The sequence below is a fragment of the Platalea leucorodia genome (genome assembly GCF_965183815.1).
Source record: "Platalea leucorodia genome assembly, chromosome: 1".
NCBI classification, from domain to species: Eukaryota; Metazoa; Chordata; class Aves; order Pelecaniformes; family Threskiornithidae; genus Platalea; species Platalea leucorodia.
Genome location: NC_138823.1, coordinates 86,342,299 through 86,361,389, shown reverse-complemented (window position 1 = coordinate 86,361,389; position 19,091 = coordinate 86,342,299).

Sequence of the window (19,091 nt, the reverse complement as noted above, 5' to 3'; positions counted from 1 at the left end):
AACAGTTTTTCTGGCTTTTATTTGGCCTCCATAATAGAGGTGTGTTTTTTTTCCCTCTTTGCATATTCATTCACAATGAAATGGCATTGCTCTTAATTTATATTGGCTAATCAGAAGATTTTTGCAGTTTTGACTACCATGCATAATACAGCAGGCAAGATACTTACCATATCTCTACTAAAAAGCCTGTACCATGAGTTTAATCATGCTATTTAATTGCTAGGCTTAATTTGAAAATAATTGTTCACAGCAATTAAGTAAATGCCCCAATTTCATTAACAGACTTCCTAATTAGAAAGTACAACATAAAAGTGCTAATGTTGCTTCATTAGGTTTGAATTACTGTTTCTAATACTACTTTTTTACTATCTATACAATTTCTTTCTGCAGTAGAATATCAGCCTAATTACTGGTACTAGATTAGTAACAAATTTCCTGGTGTAACACATTCATATCCCAGCCAAGTGTGCAATGATTTATTAGAAGGGAGATGTGAATCTATATTTTAAATTTTAAATATAGTCTGAAACTTAAAGAAATCTGAGATATAGCAGTATCTAATCATGTATATAAGAGTTAATTGCTTTAAAGAAGAATAAAACAGTTTTTCCTAAATTTAATGTCTCAACACGTTGGCCACTTGCTATATAAGAAACTGGAATAAGAAGTAAAAAGATAGTAAATGTGGCTGCTAATAAGATATAGTGATGACAGAAGTAATTATGGCAGTGTCACAAGATTATGAGATGTCATGAATAGTCTTTAACTGTCAGAGCTATTGTTTCTTTAGAACATTGAGGAATCATTTCACTTTTTTACCATATTAATATAATTGTGTGCTGGAAGGAAGAAGGATATTTCTATTTCAATCAAGATGTTCCAGTCTTTGGTGTTAACACAATTGCTGGAAAGCTTAAGAGAGCTGAGAAAAAGTGATCACATTAAGACAATTAAGAATAGTGATAATGAAACCATTCTTTTTTTTCCATGTATAAGATTCAAGTGATGTATGAATCCTTGTGGGTTTTTTTTTGTTGAAGGTATTAAATAGTGCCTACCTGCCTGGACTGTCACCCCTCACTTGAGGTCATTGTATTCCTTTCTGTGTATAAAAAATTCAGTATTCAGCAGCTTCATCGTGCTATGGAGTGGATAAAGGAAAACGTAGAAGAAAAAGTTGCACATAAAAGCAATAAGAAGAAAATTAAAAGGATGTAACAGTACATAAAAGCAAGAAATAAAATAACCCTTGCTTGTTTCTGAGTTAGCTGCAAGTTTTCTCTCAATTTCCTTTATTTTTTCTCATACTGGCTCTTGCTTAAAAATAAGGCTGATTGATTAAAAATAGGTTAGCAAGAAAAACATGTTGATGTATTTCTTGTGAAAAACCAGTCAACTGTCTCATGTGCTGATCATTAGTAGATATATGTAGCATTGACAACTTTTATGCAATTTTAGATTTTAATATTGATAAAAATATGTATAGTTAGGGTTTGGGTTTTTTTAGTTTTGGATTGCAACATCTTGTCTCATTCATGCATGCATATGTATATAGAAATAATAAAGCTCATAAATAGCCAACAAATAATTTTAATATACCACTCTCCATCCAAACATACAAAATCCTGATTATATGTATGGAACATGGCTATGGAGAAAAAGTTACAAATACATAGAAATGTTGCAAATAGACCATGAATGCTCATCTCATGGGTCAAGAGGAGATGCAGGCAATTTTCTGTATTGAATGACAGAACCAAACTTTCCTTGGTACTGAAAGACGATACAGCAAAGAATAAATGTCTCCAGTTGCAACTTGGCTGGTGCTTCTGGACATTAGGAAAATTATTTTCAGTAGGAAGTAGGGCAAGTTACCCAGGGAGGATAACGCTCATCCTGGAAGAGGTGGATGAGCTTCAAGGCTCATCAAGACAAAGCCACAGCTGTCTTGATTTTACAGGTTTAGGTTTATTATTTTAACATAGTTATCTTTATCCATAGATTGGCATTCTCACATGTAAACATGCTGATCCCTCTCATTCAAATCAGGTTATATGACATTCATAGTCCCACCTCGGGACACATCATAATACCTAAATGCAGGACTCTGGAAATACTGCTTATCTTCAACTCTGCTACACTGGAGCTACAACTTTTTTTCTGAACCTGTGTAAGTTCACAGGGATTTCTGAGGTGCTACAAAGAAGTTATGGAACTGGTATGGGAATATGTGAATTCCCAGTTCTGTGGTATGAGAGTCAGAAAAGGGAGATCTTGGATGGAGAGTTAAGTTTCACAGAACACAAATCCATATCTATCTTCTTCAACTAAGACTCTTAAGTACAGTATATAATACCCATTTTGTACCAAAAGATCTATTTTTCATAAACCCGACAATTTTGCTAATATTCTTTAATTCCCTTCTGATAATATCTGCCATGGTCAGACCCTCTGCCTCTATCTACCCCTTAAAGGAATGAAGTTCCCAGTCCAAGGCCCAAAGTGAGGTTTATTAGGATAAGGCACTTATTAAGTAGATAACAATTACACCACTCTACGAGTCGGGGCTCTTCTGCTTCTATTCCAAATTCCTTATAATCTATGATTAGGTATCACTCAATTCCCAGGAAAGTATCCTTACCTGGCATCCCAAGTAAGGGGACATCACCAAGGCATGGGCCAGCCGTTCCTCAGGAGCGCTCAAATTGGGGCCTCAGGGAGCGGTTTATACACGCTTCCTCAGTGGTTTCTGTGATTGTTACCCAGCAATTCCATTCTGGTTTTTGTGCAGTTGATCCTTCCTCCATTGTACCTGTTCATCTGCTACCTCATCTGCATCTGTCATCATCTTCCTTCAGATGCTTGACATTCCCTTTTCTTCAGTAGCTGGAACTTTTGCTATTTTATTTTATTTTATTTTATTTTATTTTATTTTATTATTTTATTTTATTATTTTATCTTCAGTCTTTATTTACAAGTGATTTAAGGCTTGTACTATAAAGAAAGATAAAAAGCTGTTGCTGTAAAGAACTTGGGTTAGGTCTGTGGTGGGACCTGTAGACAACTTCAATTTCCTCTGGGCTTGAATTTCGGGGAACCATATAATAACTTACAGATGTGTCAAAAAAGAACTGAAAACAAACCTTATCAAGAAAAGAGGAAAAAATTTCTCCATTTTTATAGTTGTTTTTCTAGTTATGCTACTTCAGCTCAAGATATAATCAATGCAAAACAGTGAGCATAGAATAGAATCATAGAATCGTAGAATCATTTAGGTTGGAAATGACCTTTAAGATCATCGAGTCCAAGCATTAGCCTAGCACTGCCAAGTCCACCACTAAACAATGTCCTCAAGCACCATGTCTACCCATCTTTTAAATACCTCCAGGGATGGGGACTCAACCACTTCCTTGGGCAGCCTGTTCCAGTGCCTGACTACCCTTTCGGTGAAGAAATTTTTCCTAATATCCAACCTAAACCTCCTCTGGTACAACTTGAGGCCATTTCCTCTCGTCCTATCACTTGTTACTTGGGAGAACAGACCAACCCCGACGTGGCTACAGCCTCCTTTCAGGTAGTTGTAGAGAGCAATAAGGTCTCCCCTCAGCCTCCTTTTCTGCAGGCTAAACAACCCCAGCTCCCTCAGCCGCTCCTCATAAGACTTATGCTCTAGACCTTTCACCAGCTTCGTTGCCCTTCTTTGGACGTATAATTTTTTGGCATATAATCTTTTAGAGTAGAATAGAAGATTTTAGTTGGAAGGGACCTACAACAATCATCTAGTCCAACTGCCTGACCAATTTAGGGCTGACCAAAAGTCAAAACGTTGTTAAGGGCATTGTCCAAATGCCTCTTAAACACTGACAGCCTTGGGGTATTGACCACCTCTCTAGGAAGCCTGTTCCAGTGTTTGACCACCCTCTCGGTAAAGAAATGCTTCCTGATCTATACCTCCCCTGTCGCAGCTTTGAACCATTCCCATGTGTCCTGTCACTGGGTACCGGGGAGAAGAGCTCAGCACCTCCCTCTCCACTTCCTTTCCTCAGGAAGCTGTAGAGAGCAATGAAGTTGCCCCTCAGCCTCCTTTTCTCCGAACTAGACAAGAATTATCATCTTGAGTAATGTGAAAACAGGAAACAGTCTGAGGTTCGTACTAACTAATATGAAGCATGCTGAGAATTCTGCTAATAGAAACATATCCTGTATTTCATTAGGATACTGTCTCTGCTTCATAATACTTTAAGACTGAATTAGGACTGACCAGATTTGTCTCCATCTTCCTAATGAGTTTGACAATTTCTTCCTTGGTTATCATTTCAGAGGACTGTCTTGACTGAATATTTTCCTGATCATACAATATTTTATTCTGAAGTCTGCATGCCATTTTATTAGCGGTAAATGACTTAATCACTTATAAAGCCATAGAGTTTCTGCAGTGTATCTTCTGTGTAGCAAAATAAACTCAAGTTTAGCACTGCTGTTGCTATTTTAGAACTCATCGTTTCATTCTCAGAGGATGCTAGCTGTTAGGTTGGGCTGCTGCTGTAGATAAAAATCCTACAAGCATTTTCAGAGGAGTGCTCTGCCAAAATTTTACTTCAGATAGATTTGCGGTAAAAATGCACTTAAAATTAAGGGTCCTAATTCCTCAAAGGTGAAGAGCTGCATTTACTTCAGTATGTCATTTAACTTCCTCTCATCATTCCTCTGCAGGAAAAGGGTGTTTTGGAAGTATTTAAACTCTTTAACTGTACACAAAGGTAGTCTACTTGCATGTGGATAGGTCCCATTACTGTTGTATAGAAACATCTGTTTCTTTCAATTGCTTAAGAATACTCACATGATTTTTTTTTTTTCCTTATATTAATATGCCTTTTTGCACAGACACTCATGGAAAGAGTGTTCTGGTTTGGTTTGGTTTGCTGTAATAATTTATTGGGTTCTTGGCATAAGGTAATGATCATACAGGAAGTCATATCTCTTGAATATCATGGTCAGTTGTTGTCTGGATGGTAACCTGTTGTAAGTGTCCATGCACAAGTGTCGTCAGCTGGATCAGATGAGTTTCTCCACACTGCTGTTCTGCTCAGTTCTGTTAATCCACAGTGAACACTCCAGCGTGTGCATAATCCATTGATATTGATTATCTTAACTACATACAAAACACATCTTAAAGAGACTATTTATAAGTGTCTTATCTTTGTTAAATTTGATCACTTCACCAGCAGGTACTGCCTGGGAATCTCTGGGTCACACTGCACAGGATGTTAATCAACAATTAGGCATACAAGTTGGACTAGGCACAGCAGGAGTTTCCTAAAGAAATCTCCAGAACCATCCAAAATTCCTCATGAAGTGCTTCTGTAATTGTCAGTCAAATACTTCTACTTTGTGAATGTGGCTTGGAGTTCAGTTGATCACCTACTTTCAGGTCAGTTCATTGTTTCAAAGGAGTCCATTATCTTCTCTAAGCTGAAGATTAGCAGCATCACCCAGGAAATTAATGACTTAAGTCCACTGGGCATACACACAAGCACAGCCCTGATACACTGCTATGCATATGAGGATCACAGAACGAATTTGTTTTTAATGCTTGTGACTCATTTATAACTTAAATTCCATAGCTCCACTTACAGTTGCCATAAACTATAAATACTAGTGAAATTGAATACAATTAGATCCTAAGTAAAACTCATAAGATTTATGAGTTTAAAATATAAGTTTATGAGATGAAGATATATTCAAAATAGGTTCATAATCTATTCTTAGGTCATATGCTCATAAAGAGGATCAGACAGAGTAAAAGACCTTTTTGTAACTCCATTGCTTGGAAAGCTAAGAGCAAAGTGTACTGCACATCCTTTGAATGTCCTCATCAAAGCTAAGCAGAAAAACAGTGAGGAGGGCTGGATCTAGCATCATGTCTGGTCTATCTTTGGTCCACCTAAATTAAGAAATGTCTAAAAGGAGCTGTAACATCAGTTGCTGAGGACCTGTGAAGATGAAAGGAAAAAAGGACTTAGGAGTTCTATAAAAGCTGGAGATATTTACCACTGGCCTGCTAATGGGCAGTTGTAACTAGTTTCAGAGGTGAGGTGGATGGTGTCTATTTTGTATGTTTGTTCTCACCAATATTATATTCCTTAAAAAAACCCTAACTGACCATGTCACAGAGAGGAGAGATTATGTCTTTCCTTGCATGGATTTGAGCATGCTCAGGAGAGAAAAGCTTTCAGATTGCTAGTTGACTTAGGCAGAAGAAAAGAGCATAGAGAATAATAGGAAACCAAGAAATTGCAGAGAGCAGCAGGGAGCAGCCACGTTTTCAGGACTGTATGGTGATGGAAAGAGAAAATTTCTGTGGACCAATGAGAACTGAAGAGTTTATTGCAAACCAGAAAGCCATTATCTTGACTCAAACTAACCCTGGAAGCAAAAATTTAAGGTGAGAAAATTTTTTATTAAGTCCTCTTTTCTCCATTTCCATTTTTCCTATTTATGGCTATTCTGTCTTACCCAGAATTTTTAATAAATCATTTGAGTTTACATTTAAAAAAAAAAAAAAAACACAAGCTTTTTGTGTTTAGAAATCCTTTTGATCTTCTTGAAGAGGTCTGGACAGAGACACTCAAACTTCTGGCTATTTTGGGTCCAACAACAAGAAGCATAGCCTGGCTTGTGTCAAAGCATATACAATTCCTGTTGGCTTCCCTGTGTGATAGTTACCCTACACCATGAAAAAATTAGGCCCCCAGAATCTTCACCTTACAAATATGTTCTCTGATAGTCTACCACAGAAACAAAGAGAATGTCACTCTGGCTCAGATTTTGTTCAGTTCATGTGACATCCCATTTTGTCAGTATCTGTTTGAAATATGAGCTGATGTTTTTACTGGCGTTAAAATTAGTATAGAACTCCCATTGCCTGCAAGGGTTTCTTACTAGCCGAATGTAGTATTGTTTATATATTAAATTATTCCAATGTCTTCTGGGCTTGAGAGTAATACAAATTATTTTTGTTAATTCCCTTTAACTGTTGTTAATTAATAGTATTCTATGCAAGACCAAATATCAGCTGGGGTACACACACTATTGCTTATATATGAGAAAGGAAGTTTATTTTTATCCTTTGCTTCTGGTGAAATGCTGCCTGCTCATCAGCGGCTTGTTTTGCTAGTTGTTTGTAGTTACTAATTTGCACTAATAAAAATATAAAATGTGGAAAGTTGTTCAACTTCTTTTTTTTCCCTTCCAGGCTAGACTAAGAGAATGTTTATGTGCTAAAAACGTTTCCAATGCTACAGTCCATCTTTTTTAACATAGTAAGAACAGAAAGCTGCACAATTTTTTCTTCTCATGTTACTGAGTTTTAACAGCCTTCAAGGTTTGACCTTTCTGGAGGTCCTAGAGTGTTGCTATTCTTTTGTTTCCATTTGCTGTTATTCATAACAGGTAAGGAATTTCTTTTAGAAGTCCATCAGGCAGAGTTTAGTTTTATCCATATCTTTATTGAAATCTTTATGTCATGACAGAAAACTTATGATAATTATTGTAGCTTAAAGTGTTTGTCTTTCTGCCCCCCTGTTTGTGCCTTTTCATTTACTTATTCATTATTTCCTCATCTTGAAACTTTTGAAATATGGGTCTTACTCTGTCTCTGTAGTCGGTCTGTGATTGCAGCTAAGATTCCATATGAACAGACACCACTATTGTAACCCTTTCAGTGACCCCTACAGAACTAAAATTACAGCTTTTATCTTTCTTTTAGGCAGTTTACAATGTTGGGCCTGAGCCCATAGATTCTTTCTTACATGATTAACTTTAGTTGTGTAAGGGGAGCTGCAAAATCAGGCCTTGTATATGTGTACATGCACTCACACATTGAGTTTAAATTGCTTTGTTCTCTGTGTTTGTTGACAATTCAGTCAAGGTGAACAACATTACAAGACAAAGAAAGGGAAATAATAAAAACAAGCCAGATGTTACTTCAATGTTGAATGGGAAATGTAGAGTTTAATGTTTTCTTCTGTTCATGAATAAAAAAGAAAGAAAAGTAAAGAACCTTTCTTGCAAAAAAAGATGCAAGTAGAATATTACCTAATATTTAAACATACATTCATAGGAAATGGATCAGAATGTAATCAGCTTTTACTACTTTTCTTCTTATTTGCATTAAATTTCAATTTGGGTGCCAGAAGGATATTTTATGATTACCATTTTTTATGGTACATGTTATTTGTCATCTGTGTAAGAGAGAGTTCCTTCTTTAGTGGTTTTTTTTCCCCTCATTGAAATCTGATATTGTTAAATGAGAAATTTTGGAGGGGAGGAGAACATATTAATCTTTTGGCAAGTGACAAAGTTGTTCATTTTAAAGTTTGCTTTGGAACAGGAATGAAAACCAAATTAAAAATAATTTGTGTCTTCCCAGGGAAATCATTGAAAAGCCACTGAACATGAAAATGTTTTCTCCAGCAGGGGGGACTTTCTCAAGTCACATTTGCTTATATGTTAAATTGAAAATCAGCCAGCTCTCTTGAACCATATTCCATGAAATTCTTCCGAGCAGGTCCCTGAACAGGCCAAAGTCTGCTCTCATGATATCTAGGACTGTGATCCTGTTTTCTGTCTTGTTCCCTTCTCTTAGGATCTTAAACTCCACCATCTGTGTTACTGCTGTCAAGGCTGTCCCTGACCTTCACATCCCCAGCCAGTTCTTTCTTGTTTGTAAGCATAAGGTCCAGCAGAGCATCTCTGCTTATCAGCTTCTCAGTCACCTATGTCAGAAAGTTATCATCAGTGCATGCAGGAATCTCATGTATGGCTTGTGCCCTGCTGTGTTGCCCCTTCAACAGATATTGGAGCAACATAGCTATTTGATTTCAGAATTATATGAGATACTTTGGCAGTCTGACAAAATTTGAGATTTTGTAATTTTCTTTCTTGTGGTGCGCCATGGGAAGCATAATGGGAGCCAGACAGTTATGTGACTTTTCAGTCACCTATTTCATCAACAGTTCAGCAGGCAGAAGGTGCTACTTGCAAATTATGACTATCTAACCTAAAGAAAAAGTATTCTATGCCACTAAATGGTCACGATGTGAAGCACTTCAAGAAGACATATTAATTATGTCATCTTCAGTTGGCTTCACATTGCAAATTACCATTGTGCTATCAAACAATTTTTACAGCAGTTTCAGTAAATGTTCTAGTAACTGACCTGCCAGTATCACTAGTAGGAGGATGTGAAGGGTCTTCTTGCTCTTCTTGGGTCATACTTGTTTAGATTCAGTGCTGTTGCTGTGAGAAGACTCTGCTGCAGACTTTGGTTATCTGGCAATCGCTGTGGAGCGTCAGGATGACAGACAGTTTATTTGAGAATTTATCTGATGCATCACCAGCAAACCAATATGAAAATTTCTATTGCCCCCGATTGCTACCATACAGAAACATCGTGATTTGACTTTACGATACAGATTAATGGGCCTATTATGATGAGAGGATCATCACTTTTTAAAAAATGCCGTGAAACAGGTTACATAATTTGCCATGCTCAAGTTGAGCATTACTTTGCTCACATAGGCTTCCCAACTATACAGAAAGGAGGAAACCTGATTCCTGTTTTTCACCCTTTGCTTTGACGCTGTTTATAAACAGTACTTTCTCTGATTAAGGTTATGTTGTGGAACTCAAATCTTTACATTTATTTGTTCCTTTGTTTAGTCCTGTAAACATTAATGGTGTTGGTGCTCTTCTTGTTTTGTGAGATCAAAATACCCTCTGCAGCTTTGGCTGACAAAGTCTTTCCCTGAGCACTAAGCATTGCTGCAAATAGTTATTTAATTGGCACCTACGTATTGCATGATAGAAGCTGAAAGCATATTTTTGGAAGATGGAAAACGTAGTGGCATTGGCATGTACCAAGCCAGCATTTTCTGTGCAGTCTCTACCCTGAATTATAGTTGAATATTATGTTTTCCTCACTACCCTCAAGACCAAAGAGTCTGGGAGAAATCTGAGGTCTCTCTGAAGTTCTCCGTATGCAGAACTTCAGGATAAGCAGCTGGTTATCACCTTTGAGATCTTGCTCAAGTTATGGGTGCTAGTATTCCTACTTTAAAGATGGGGTCTACTGTTGATATTTTTATCTTACATCTTATTGAACTTGCAAGGTATGGTATTTTACATGTAGGAGATTTGACTTTGTATAACTTTAAATGAACTTTTATTAATCACAATTATTTTACATTTTAATGAATGCAATAAAAAATCTAAGTGCATCTTACAGGAAAAAATGTCAATGATTTCAAATATTGTATTTTTAAAACAGAACTTGGTGAAAAACAGGTTACAGCATAAACTAAACAAATTTTGCTTGAAACTTGCCTCCAAAAGTTTTGTCTTTTTGCTTTTATAAATATGTAAGTGTGGCTTTCTGTATGGTTACTCTTTTAATGTGTAGATTGATATGTCAGTTTAGAAAGACTCCATTTGGGAGTTTGATGATGGACTTCTAGAAATAGTTGCTCTCACAGATCACTGCCCTGGTATGTAGGGGAAAATAATGTTGTTTTTTCAGCACTATGATGTTATGCTACTTCCACTATGCTTTGTTATCCAATGGTAATTGTGAACGAGCTGTCTTTAGTGGCTTCTTTGTGCTGTAAAAGATTTGCCTAGTTGGGTTTTTAAGTCATTTTTCCTACCAAGTCATACCAAGATTTTGTTCAGTCATAAGCTGCAGATCATGTCATTTTTCTGCCCTTCTCATTTTCAGACCAAAGAAGCCCCTTCCAACTCTTCCTAGCCTCACTTCAAATTCTCCAAACATAACCTCTTTGTCTTCCCTATTTCCTCTTCATGTTTGGCAGGTGTTGGAAGACTAATAATGATTCTATTCTTCATGGTCACCCTGGCAAATATGCTGGGCCTGTAAGTACAGAAAAATGCAGAAGTTATTGGGGTTTTTGTTTAGTTTCCATGGCAGCAAATTAAAAAAAAAAAAAAAAATCAATTTTGTGTTTCCTTCCTTATGGCTTCTTCCCACTACTAGGGAAAATGTATGTATGATACTCCTTTTACTTCTTCTGTATTTTGGTACCCTACTTGTTTGTCTAATGCTTGAATTAATTTTGTGGACTTTGCCTGGAGAGCTTGGCTGCAGAGAATCTTTGAATGTTGCAGGAGTGCACTCACAGCAGAGAGACAAGATGAGTCAGGATAGGGACTGTGCTTCTGCAGGAGTGTCTTATGTCAGAGGACTTGGAACTGATTTGTGAGAACAGAAAGCAGAAAATATACCAGAAAAGAGTGAGAATGCATTAGTAGGATATACAGCAATATTATGTTACAAGTACTACTGGACTGGAAAGACACCTGCGAGAAGGCAGCTCTATCACATAAGAACCAAAGCACAAGAACTCTATGCCTGAAATCCCATGTTACATTTCCTTGTATGAAAGATATACTGTACAGTAAGTTGAGTTTTGCAATTATTTTCTTCAGAATAATGAGAGTTAACATTGTTCTCCATCTCTTCTATCTCTGCTTCTGTGCATTTATATTTGTAGGCAACTGTATGCCATGAAATGTGCCCTAAAAGTTTACTGCTAAAATGCTATTCATGCTATCTGGTAAAGTGGCTACATAAAATGCTATCAAATGTATCTTATAAAAAGCTATGATAAAAAGCTGTGGAATATAACTCATACAGTGCTGATACAATGCTATGAAATGTACCTCATAAAGTGCTATGAAACCTGTAACAGCTAGGGCACTGATCAAACTGTGAAGCAAATTAATTTGAATGGTACCTAGTTTTACAGTACTCAAATATATTTACTTAGAAAGTAGTGTAATTCTGATCTCCCAGGTGGAAGTGAAAGAGGAAAGACAGCTCAAAGTCATCATCTTGAGCACATTAAGAGAAGAAAAGGCATGACAGGGTGATTGCCTGGGAGTGAGCTGGTCCAGAAATTATAAACAGATAGGCAGAGTCAGAGAACATTATAAAACACATTGTTCCTGTGACAATATAAATCAGTTCCTCAGGCTGACCTAAATGCTGTTTATCCTCTTCAGACAGGAGGAGAATAACCTTAAAAATACCTGTGTGTATCAGCACATCATGGATGTTTCATTTAGCAAAAAAAGCACAGTTTACCCAGTTATACTTTATTATTCATATTACACATAAATAGGAAAATTTATGGTTAACTTAACACAAAATACTTTCTTCACAAAACATGGTGCTTGTGTAGCTTCCTTAGAGTCTGTTTTTAGAATCTGAAGTTGATAAAAAAAATGATGACTTTTAAGAGAGATCTCATTGTCAGAATGATAATGGTATTTGTGTCTTTGGACTTTATTATTCCTGTGTGCACTGCTCACAATAAAATATGGCTTGCTGATTGCATTCCAGGTCAAAATTTATCCTTAATTCTTTTTATATGGACATGTGATATAAGCATTTCCCTGAGGTCCAGATTTTATTGTTGGCTTCTGAGGAACTTTCTCTCCCTTGTTCTTGTTCCAGCATTGCCAGGTATCCTAGGTGTCACTCCTCTTTATCCTTCCATTGTAAGTGGCTTCATTATCCCAGCAGTTACTTACAAAGGTTTCCTAAATATTTTTCTCTCCCCAGAAAGAAACGTGATCCAGGACCTCTGCTGATCTCCAAGGAGTTGCATGATACATGTCATAAAACTCAATATTACCACTGTCACAGGGAAAAACTGCTCAGTTCACATGATTTAAGCTAAATCAGGGTTGAAGCATTTATTAGCAACAAGTAATTAATCGGTAATGAGTGAATTACAGCTTCAGGATCAGTGTCAGCAATAAAACAGATAGACCAAAATAGTAAACGTTTATGAGACATTTAAAAAGACCTACAAATTTCTGAACACACTTCCATACTTAATTCCCCCAAAATTGCCACATACACAGAGCGTTACAGGCATACCCCTGTGTTGGGTAATTAGCATAAACTGGCCTCAATGTTAGCTGGCCTCATGCGCCTGTGTACTACCACAGGAGTGCTGAACACCAGTTGGGGCACCACTTAGGTCAGTAGAGCTTCCCATGTTAGCGTTTTGTTATATGTTTATTATAATCCCATAAGAATATATAAACTGTAGTAGGCCTTAACCCTGTTAGCCAAAGTAAGCAAATTTCAGTTAACTGTCTACATTAACCCAGTAATTAACCATTAGCCAAAAACCCCTTTAGCCTAACAGCCTGTCCCACATAACGTAGTCAGATTCCCCAAGCTTTGAAGATGCGGGAGGAAGTACGGCTTTGCTTATAGGCAATATCGTGAAATACATCAAGTCAAATACCCAGAATGCGTTTACATAATACTTAGATTTAGTTTGATAATTGTGTGGGTTATCTTAGGAAGGCTTATACATTTTGTTTTCTGTTCATTGAATTTACTATGTCAAAAGGAGCAGCTTTGGGAAGGCTGGAGAATGAAATCCCTTTATCTGTCCACTGAATTAGTTCAACTCTGGCAGCAGCTGTACTTATCTGTTGGGCTTCAACCAAGAGGAAAGAGCTATTCAAGAGAGAACGTGGTTCTGTCTGCTGAGACCACTGACAAGAATGCCAACTGGGATGCAACTTTCTGAGCCAGTAACTTCAAAGAGAACTGTGCTTTCATTTCAGCACAAGTTAAGGATGTATAGCCAGCAATTTTGCAAAACGCCTGTGCCTTGCCCAGTACCCTAAACTATCTTCTGCCAAGCGTTGTCAGCAGCAAAAAGGTTCAAATGTGTAAGGGCTTCTTTAAGCAATTAAGAGATGTTTCTTGCACAAATTCCCACCCAGAAATCTGAAAAGCTTTCCTTGAGGGCCCTTATTAGGCTAGGCTTCCAGACTCACAAATGCTGAATCTATGTACAACACTAAAAATCAACTGTTTTTTAGAAAAGATACAGAAGAGACATGTGTAAGCTCATAAGATACATCAAACTGTCATCTGAAGATGAGGGAGCATACCATAACAGAGAAATCTGCACTTGATTTGTGGGAATATGGTGTGGAATTACAGTCCTTCTAAAAGAAAAGGTGACATAGATTTAAGGCTGTCCAGTCTGAATGAAAGATTGGATGACACCAGGTAATGAAATGTATATGTGCAGTTAATTTCCTTACAGTCGATGAAGTTCTTTAAAATGGTGCTGTCCCCAAACTCTTCCTGTTACTTATTTGTCAGTTCTCTGAGGATGGACTGTAGAAAGGCTTTTGTGCTTGAAATCTTGTGCTTTTTTTTCCCCAACTATATCAATGTGGCTCTCTAAAAGATACTTGTCTCCCAAACAACCTTGTCCTTTGTATCACAGTAATACTTAAATAATCAATCAGCGATCAAGGCATCATTGTGCCAGACAAAAAGTGGAAGACAATCCATGCCCTGAGGAGCAATTGTCTGGATATGACAGTGATCTTATTCTGTGTCAGGACATAAAAAAGCATTATTCAGTATCGTAAATGTTATATATAGCAGTCACTGAAAAATCTGCTTTAACCACAGCCAAGCTTTTTAGCTTGTTGTCTTTTCTCCTCAAAGGACATGAAATTTAGATCAGACAATCCATACAGGCTTTGTGCCTATGGCCTCAGGAGATGATCTACAGATATGAAAAATCCAAGCAGGAGAGCAACATTTTTGCTATATGTATAAATGAGATGTTTTAAAAATGCTGAATGATTATTAAAGGATATGATAAATGCTTGGGCATTAAAACACATTTTTAAGCTTTGAAACTAGTGTTTCAAGTGAAAAATATATTTCAGAATATTATACTTAAAAAAATTCATAGCATGTTGAAACAGAGATGCAGTCATGCTGCTATTTTTTGTGTGTTTCTACATGACAAAAGCTAGTTACATACCATAAATGTTAATGTCTAAGAGTTGTATTCTGTTGATAAGTAGCAGAATATATTTGATACAATGGAGAATAAGAGCAAAAAGGAAAGTATAACAATTAACATTGCTTAATGCATTATTAATCATAATTTATTATTTTATTGTTAATAACTATAGCTTCACGAATTCAGTATCAAACAACTTTACATGAATTAAATGAAAAATTCAAAAAAGACACATTTTTAGATTAATCCGTCAATTCTTGTATGAATAGGGAATGGAAAAGTATAATTTTGTGGCATATTGTCTCATCTTAAGAAATTCCCTGAAGTCTGAAGGGCCTTCTCCTGAAGTGCCATGTCAAGAGTGTAGGTATGATTCTGGAGCTCTTACACAAATTAGTAAGTGTAATGGAAGCAAATTTAACAGAATATTGCCTAAAAATCTCTACTGTGGTAGACCAAATATACAAGCATAAGTACACTGTCAGTGGTTTCTATGGCATAAGTTGAAAATTATTAAAGAAATCATGAAATATGAAAGAAATTAAAGCTACATAATGAGATAAAAGCGAAAGTACGTGATAAAAACAAGTTTGTTGCTGTCAAAGATGGCATTCAGGTTTCTGGATAAATTTACTAGGTATTACTTAGATAAATTCATTTATATAAAATCTAATATCAAAGTGGAACATAGCTTGTCCTACCTGAAAGTGAAGCCTATGTCTGGCCAATGTTTTCACTTTGTTGCCCAGAAGATTTGTGTATTAGGTAAACTGTATGCACTTTGCATTGACTCACATCGGTGAGTCAAAACTCGCTGCAACACTTCAGTATAACAGGGAAAGCTAATGACTTTTCAAGTTGCTGTGGGACTCAGGCAGTAATGAGTAATAAAAAGAATGCACATAAAAATAGTTATGTTGATTTCAGGAAAAATACTGAAGTATCATCTAGGAAATGTGGATCTTGTCTAAGAAGCTGTAGCAAATTGATTTTACTCAAATAGGGTTGCAGAATGCAAACATAATAAAAACAAGAAAACTACTGTCAATGCTGCACTGTTTAAAACTAGATAGCATGAAAACCGTGATATTCCTTGGAGAACAAATTCTATTTCTTTCACTACTACACCTGCTGTGGTAAATGGGATTCCCTTGTTGTTCTTAAAGATGTTGGAAACTCAGGAGTGCTGATTCAAGAAGAACTCTGCTCCACTTACCCATGCTGTGTCATCTCACACCCACCCACCCAAGCTGAGAAGTGCCACATAACATCGGGCATTAGGTATCTGCACGGCTCCTCTGTTACACATCTTGAGATTCAGCGTCATGGAGACTCTAATGCTTTTGTGGCCTTGTGTACTCCTGCTAAGTCACGACTGAAGGAAAGGGGTGGCATTTGAGTCATCGTGCAGGGGAAGTTGTTGGTTAGACAAGACCAGAACCAAAGCATTAACAAACTGTAGCAGATTATGAAATAGTAATTGTTGAAAGAATTATGAATGGTGGCTGATATGATGAGCAGTAATTAAGAAAATCAAAGCTGTCATCAATCCATTCCATTTAGTCATCTTTATATTAAATATACAACCACCTGTATACCATCAGAGCAAAGATCTGTGAATCCTAATTTGGAGTGGTACAGACTAACAAAAAGACATACAAACATTAGATTTGGCCAAGTAGCTGTGACCTGATGCAGCCAAAAGTCCCTGACAATGATTAATCCTGGCATCAGTGAAAGGTGGATCGCGGCATATCACAGCCAGTCTATATTGTGGAGGATCCATCCTGTTTTTCTGCACCCACACCCCAAGCATTCTAGCCACCCAAAGTTTCACTCTCATGCTTCCTAAAGCCATAACAAGGTTGCCAGAATTAGAAGGATTGAGTCTCAGCTCCTACAAGGAAAAGAGATGTATTTGGAAGGGGAAAGTGACTGCACAAGATACTGTTAAACAGGAAGAATTCAGTGAATTGCAACTAAAAGAATTTGAGACAAAAAAGACCATGTGCCAGAGATATATTGGAAACAATGTTTCTGAAGCCAGTTAGTTTTGCTTGAGGCAAATGCAGCTTTCTCATTTCAAGCAAATGAAATCTGGTCATCTAATATTTGAGTGAGGACTCCTGCTTAAAGAACTAAGCTTCCTTAAAAGTCACTATGATTATAAATTTGAAGGCCTGAGTCAAAGAAACACAGAATATACATATTTGGGTACACATTATATGTATTAAAAGTAATAATATATACAAATTTTCATCAAACAGTACAGACGGCTAGGTCAAAACATGCCATGGCCTGTGGGAAAGCAGAACATGCTCAGAGACCTAATAAAAGTATTAGCATAGTCCCCAAAACTCCAAGCAATGGTCCTTGCATAGAGTCATTAATGGTATTATAACAATCCTGAATAAGCTTTACCTTAATAGTGTTCACTCAAATAAATAGCAAACTAATGGATGTGATGACTAAATTTTTGTAGAGTACTGAACTCTAACATTAACTTTTAAAATCATATATTAATCCTGGTTTTCACCTACCACTTCAGATTATTTTGTTATGACAATGTGTCCATTATTAAAACATTACTAAAATACTTTATGTGCATATTTTCTTTATCCCTTTTTGTTTGAATCTGGTACTCTTGACCCATTCTTTTACAGTCAGTGTCTGTAGAAATGGTATAAGTACTTTATTTCTCTTCAAAAGCATCTCCTGGATTCTTTACTCTGTTTCATTCTGGGAGTTTCTCTTACACCACCACTCGTCTCCACCCTTTTCCTCTGTTTCTTTTAAATCCTCTATTAACTTAACTGTCTTTTAGATCTAAATGTTGATTATGGAGTGGATCGATACTTGCACATGTCAGAAATGAAGGCTACAGCTATGTCTAAGCCTAGATATTCTTTGTCTACTGTTTTTAAGGCACACCTGTTTTTGTAGGCAGTAAAAGTGAGAAGCAGCATAGCCAGATTTATATCCACTAGCTTTACGTACTCCAGTCTAATAATTGGGTACCCTGCTGGACGTGAATCAACTGAAGATAACTTTCAACACATGCTCAGAGCAGAGACAAATGTGCTTTCTCATTAGACTGCTATGGGAATTTGCACTATGGCTGTGGCTCTAGTGGTGTACAGGTTTTATTTCAATGGAAAGAAGAGTTTTGTTAGAGGACTGAGGCTTCAGTTGCTGCATCCCTGTTAAAACACAGCAAAACACATGCGTGTAATTTTGCAGTGAGATGGAAGGTAGGTGAAGAATAGGCCAAAGAATGGTCTTCTGTTAGTCCAGAGGTATGCAGCAGAGAAACAGCTAGGCCAACTCCATTCTGTTGTGTTTATTAGCTAATCCATCCCTGCATATTACCAACAGATTAACATATTTCTGGAATAAAGTAACACTTCAAACATCAGCCTATTACCTCTATTTTGTTGTGAAACCATACCTCTTACTCCCCCAAATCCTCTCCCATTTCTATAGCAGCATATAAAAACTAGCAAATATCAGCAGTCAGGGCACCAATTATTGCCTCAGCTTTCACACAGCTGTACAGGGCAAGGTAATGATGCACAGCTGTGCCCAATCAGACATGCTTAGGAAAATCAGGCAACTCCATAAAATGTCCTCCTAGGAAATGCATAGGAGAGTGAAATATTTGTGCTTGAGGAAGGAGGATTTCTTCTCCCACCTAGTAAGTTGATGGCTTTTTTCCTTTTTAGTATTTGTTTGGTGACATTGTATTTTATTGTTGTTGTTTGATGATATTTATTGTCCGGCTGTCTCAATAAGGCAATCTCTATTTTTATTTTCAATTTAAAATTTGGTTCTATTGCAGAAAGCAGTGAAAGACAATGCACATTTGTGGTGGGGTTTTTTTGCGTTGTTCAGCAAAGGAAACTTATAATGATTATTTGGTTATGAAGTCCTTAAAATCTGTCTTAGTCTGATAGGTGAATAACTAGGTGTTATTATGTAGCCCAAATAGCTCTCCTGGTGAAGAGAGGATATCTCTTGGTAAGAAGACAATTGCTTGCTTTAGAGAGCTTTTGCTAGAAAACAGATGAAAAAAAGATGTTTTATAGTCAAAAGTATCGAAGACCTTAGCTATAAGATCTAGTGAAGTAGAGATGGAAAATAGAGTTTTGTACAAAGTTGAATTTGTACCTCTGTGTTGGGTGTACTTGATCTCCTGAAAGACAAGACGATAGA